The sequence below is a fragment of the Pinus tabuliformis genome, chromosome X (assembly GCF_031772625.1).
Source record: "Pinus tabuliformis cultivar Carrire ecotype Pingquan chromosome X, CPIR1, whole genome shotgun sequence".
Taxonomy (NCBI): domain Eukaryota; kingdom Viridiplantae; phylum Streptophyta; class Pinopsida; order Pinales; family Pinaceae; genus Pinus; species Pinus tabuliformis.
The window spans coordinates 1,181,850,176-1,181,856,175 of NC_142308.1; positions in this window are offsets into that span (position 1 = coordinate 1,181,850,176).

A 6,000-nucleotide genomic window follows, 5' to 3' on the forward strand; every position below is an offset into this window, starting at 1 on the left:
CCTAATCCTAATAGTTCCATGACATTAATGTCAAGCATTAAATGAATAAAGAAGGAGCCTTAATCTAGAATCCCTTGCCTTTAACATAAATGATATCTTAATTCTAATTCCCTAATCCTAAAACCCTATCCACATCCTAAATCCCTATTCTAGATAATCATATGTTAAGCCTATGCACACAAATCCCTAAAGTTTGTCATAAAGGACATTTCCATGAAAAAAATTATTCTTGAAATTAGTTACAATATCTCAAAAAGTTGTTCACACAAACTTGTAGAGGCTTCCAAGAGCCTTCCAATGAGCACTCACATGCCTGCTAATTATTTACCATGGAAGAGAAATTGATTTTTAAAGTTAAAATATGTCAAAAATTGACAAATTGGCAAGCCAACTTATGTAGGCTTGACATGCCTCTCCAAAATTCATGACTTTTCAATTAGGAAACAACTATATATAAAAATAATGGGCAATTCATTTAGGGTATTAAACAAATTCGGTTTAGACAAGAAAAAGGGTGGAGTAGTGCGTGAAGACTTCTGAGCTTGGGTTTGTGGAGAAGACTAATAACCTCAGACCTATGGAGAAGAATAAAATCTCAGATCTATGACACCTACCTGCAGTTCAGATATGAGACCTATGCATACCATATTTATGATTGAAATGTATTTAGGAGACCTAGTTTTTTTGGGCATAATTAAATAGATGAGCAGGTAGAATATTTGGGAGGTTGTTCTGGGATGTTTTGAGCAAGATTTGGTGGCATAATTCACTAGGAACTAGGACACATTTCTCTGTGACTGCCATAGGTATCCAAAGCTTCATTGGAAGCTAGAAAAAAATGTGTTTATCGCTATTCTAAGACAAGTACATTACAATTTTTGCAAAAGAGAAGAGTACACAGTGATTTAAGGTGTTTTGGGCCAATAAATATGGTTGTAGAAGCTACTACAACAACCCTAACCAGGGCCAAGTTCCACAGAAATAAAACATAGGCCTGAGAAGAGATAGTAGAGAACTTGTAATAAGATCTGTTGCAGACTTGTGAAGACACAACTTTTGAAACTTGTGATAGCATAAGTAGTAGACCTATGGAGACTAATTCTTCGACACTATGGAAGAAAGATGTCTCAACATTATTTGAGACATTTTATTGTAGACCTTATAGACATTATATCGTAGATCTTTATTTGAGTCACAATATTGGATTATTGTAGACCTCTATTAGATTACATACAACCAAATTGAAGACACAAAACTTTTGAAGAAGCCTAAGTCTTGAAGGAACCAATTGTGGGCATACCCTTAAGTGCTTAGACTTATGGCATAGCTCTCCATTGAAGGAATTATAGGAGCACTCATTGAATATTTGTTGAACTACTATTTGAAGCATCATTGAAAATAATCTAGAAATTTAAAAGAACCTATTGAAGGAGTTTGTAGAAGATTTGGCATACATAACTATTGAATACATATTTTGGAATACTATTGAATAAGTATTATCAAGGCTTGTTTCAGAATATTTTTGAAGCTTTGAAAAACTATTTGTACCTACCTTGAAGAATTGAAGTAGAGGGTTGGAGCTTTGGAAAGATTAGGTTGAAGCCTATATTGCAATAACGATTGGAGTCCTCAAGAAGACCTAGTTGGAGCTTGGTGTAGCAAAAGGTTGGATCCTAGTTTGTTGAAGATTGGAGTCTTCATATAGGGTTGGAGCCCTGGAGAAATCATAGGTGTGATTGTACAAATTGGAAATTTGAATTGTTGTAATAGAGGATTTGAGTCCTTGTCATTTGTTGTTAATAAAAATATTTATTTTCTATACATTTTGTGTTCCCTTTATAAGTGATATTAACTTGCATAAAATTATCAATTGTAAAAGAAATAGGTGATAACATTGAATGTTTCCCTAACCTAAGGATGTATGAAAAGCCCTTGTATGAATTTATGAAACCCTAGGATAAGACCTAGGTTCCCTAGTCTTGTTGAAGATGCCTTAAGCGAGAAGCCCTATTGTAGATGTTCACAATTCCCTAGTCTTTGTTCCTTATTTAATAAAGAAAACCTAATCCTAATAGTTCCATCACATTAATTTCAAGCATTAAATCAATAAAGAAGGAGCCTTAATCTAGAATCCCTTGCCTTTAACATAAATGATGCCTTAATTCTAATTCCCTAATCCTAAAACCCTATCCACATCTTAAATCCCTATTCTAGATAATCATTTGTTAAGCCTATGCACACAAATCCCTAAAGTTTGTCATAAAGGACATTTCCATGAAAAAAATTATTCTTGAAATTAGTTACAATATCTCAAAAAGTTGTTCACACAAACTTGTAGAGGCTTCCAAGAGCCTTCTAATGAGCACTAACATTCCTCCTAATTATTTACCATGGAAGAGAAATTGATTTTTAAAGTTAAAATATGTCAAAAATTGACAAATTGGCAAGCCAACTCATGTAGGCTTGACATGCCTCTCCAACGGTCATGACTTTTCAATTAGGAAACAACTATATATAAAAATAATGGGCAATTCATTTAGGGTATTAAACAAATTCGGTTTAGACAAGAAAAAGGGTGGAGTAGTACGTGAAGACTTCTGAGCTTGGGTTTGTGGAGAAGACTAATAACCTCAGACCTATGGAGAAGAATAAAATCTCAGATCTATGACGCCTACCTGCAGTTCAGATATGAGACCTATGCACACCATATTTATGATTGAAATGTATTTAGGAGACCTAGTTTTTTTGGGCATAATTAAATAGATGAGCAGGTAGAATATTTGGGAGGTTGTTCTGGGATGTTTTGAGCAAGATTTAGTGGCATAATTCGCTAGGAACTAGGACACATTTCTCTGTGACTGCCATAGGTATCCAAAGCTTCATTGGGAGCTAGAAAAAAATGTGTTTATCGCTATTCTAAGACAAGTACATTACAAGTTTTGCAAAAGAGAAGAGTACACAGTGATTTAAGGTGTTTTGGGCCAATAAATATGGTTGTAGAAGCTACTACAACAACCCTAACTAGGGCCAAGTTCCACAGAAATAAAACATAGGCCTGAGAAGAGATAGTAGAGAACTTGTAATAAGATCTGTTGCAGTCTTGTGAAGACACAACTTTTGAAACCTATGATAGCATAAGTAGTAGATCTATGGAGACTAATTCTTCGACACTATGGAAGAAAGATGTCTCAACATTCTTTGAGACATTTAATTGTAGACCTTATAGACATTATATCGCAGATCTTTATTTGAGTCACAATATTGGATTATTGTAGACCTCTATTAGATTACATACAACCAAATTGAAGACACAAAACTTTTGAAGAAGCCTAAGTCTTGAAGGAACCAATTGTGGGCATACCCTTAAGTGCTTAGACTTATGGCATAGCTCTCCATTGAAGGAATTATAGGAGCACCCATTGAAGATTTGTTGAACCACTATTTGAAGCATCATCGAAAATAATCTAGAAATCTAAAGGAACCTATTAAAGGAGTTTGTAGAAGATTTGGCATACATAACTATTGAATACATATTTTGGAATACTATTGAATAAGTATTATCAAGGCTTGTTTTAGAATATTTTTGAATCTTTGAAAAACTATTTGTACCTACCTTGAAGAATTGAAGTAGAGGGTTGGAGCTTTGGAAAGATTTGGTTGAAGCCTATATTGCAATAACGATTGGAGTCCTGAAGAAGACCTAGTTGGAGCTTGGTGTAGCGCAAGTTTGGATCCTAGTTTGTTGAAGATTGGAGTTTTCATATAGGGTTGGAGCCTTGGACAAATCATAGGTGTGATTGTATAAATTGGAAATTTGAATTGTTTTAATAGAGCATTTGAGTCCTCGTCATTTGTTGTTAATAAAAATATTTATTTTCTATACATTTTGTGTTCCCTTTATAAGTGATATTAACTTGCATAAAATTATCAATTGTAAAAGAAATAGTGATTCACCGCCGCACCTCCCCCCGCGCCCCCCCCCCCCCCCCCCCTTTGTATTTCCAACAATTGGTATCAGAGCTAATACTTTCACTCACAACCTAACAAATAGAAGGTAGATCTAACAGTCATGACCTTTCAATTGGGAAACAACTATATATAAAAATAATGAGCAATTCATTTAGGGTATCAAATAAATTCGGTTCAGACAAGAAAAAAGGTGGAGTAGTGCGTGAATACTTCTCAACTTGGGATTGTGGAGAAGACTAATAACCTTAGACATATGGAGAAGAATAAAATCTCAGATATATGAAACCTACCTGTAGTTATGATATGAGACCTATGCATACCATATTTATGGTTGAAATATATTTAGGAGACCTAGTTTTTTTGGGCATAATTAAATAGATGAGTGGGCCGAATATTTGGGAGGTTGTTCTGGGACATTTTGAGAAAGATTTGGTGGCATAACTTTCTAGGAACTAGGCCACATTTCTTTGTGACTGCTAGAAAAAGGTGTTTATCCCTATTCTAAGCCAAGTACATTACAAGGTTTGCAAACGAGAATAGTACACAGTGATTTATGGTGTTTTGGGCTAATAAATAGGATTGTAGCAGCTACTACAACAACCCTAACCAGGGCCAAGTTCCATAGAGATAAAACATAGGCATGAGAAGAGATAGATGAGAACTGGTAATAACATTCATTGCAGACTTGTGGAGACACAAATTTTTAAAGCTGTGATAGCATAAGTTGTTGATCTGTGGGGACTACTTCTTCGGCCCTATGGAAGAAATAGTCTCAACATCCTTAGAGACATTGTATTGTAGATATTATAGACATTATATTGCATATATTTATTTGAGTCATAATCTTGGATTATTGTAAACCTCTATTAGAGTACATACAACCAAATTGAAGACACAAAACTTTTGAAGGAGCCTATGCCTTGAAGGAACCAATTGTGGGCATACCATTAAGTGCTCAGACCTATGGAATAACTCTCCATTGAAGGAACTATAGGAGAACTCATTGAATAGTTTTTGAACCACTATTTGAAGCATCATTGAAACACATTAGAAATTGAAAGAAATTGAAATGAACATATTGAAGGAGTTTGTAAAAGATTTGACATAAATAACTATTGAAGACATATTTTGGAACAAATCCTAAGGGAACTTGTTGTATTGACTTGAGGACTTGTGTAAGAAGACCTTGGAGAACTATCGAATCCATTTCCTGAACCAAACATTGAAGCAATATTGAAGGAACCTTGAAATCTTGTTGAAGCAGTGTTTTAAAGGATCTTGTAAAAGTGGTATGTAGACCTAATGAAGACACTCTTGGAGAAGCATAATGAAGACACCTTGAAGAATTGTTGAAGATGATCTTGGCACCTCATGATACATTATTGAAGGCCCTCATGGAGTAGTATTGGAGAATTTTGCTTGTGTATTATGAAGAGTTTTCGAGACACCTACTATGGTTACTAAAGTTGTCATTAATGAACTAAGTTATTTTTGAAATTAATTGAGGGTATTGTTGGAAGTATTATCAAGGCTTGTTTTAGAATATTTTTGAAGCTTTGAAAAACTATTTTTACCTATCTTGAATAATTGAAGTAGAGGGTTGGAGCCCTATAGGTTGGAGCTTTGGAAAGATCAAGTTGAAGCCTATTTTGCAATGATGATTGGAGTCCTAAAGAAGACCTAGTTGGAGTTGGTGTAGCACAAGTTTGGAGCCTTGTAGTACAAGTTGGAGCCCAGTTTGTTGAATATTTGAGTCTTCATATAGGGTTGGAGCCCTGAATAAATCATAAGTGTGATTGTACAAATTGGAAATTTGAATTGTTGTAATAGAGGATTTGAGGCCTTGTCATATGTTGTTAATAAAATAATTTATTTCTTTTGTAAATTTTGTGTTCTATTTATAAGTGATATTAACTTGCATAAAATTATTAGTTGTAAAAGAAATACTGATTCACGCCCCCTTAGTATTTCCAACAATTGGTATTAGAGCTAGTACCTTCACTCACAACCTAACAACTAGAAGTTAGATCC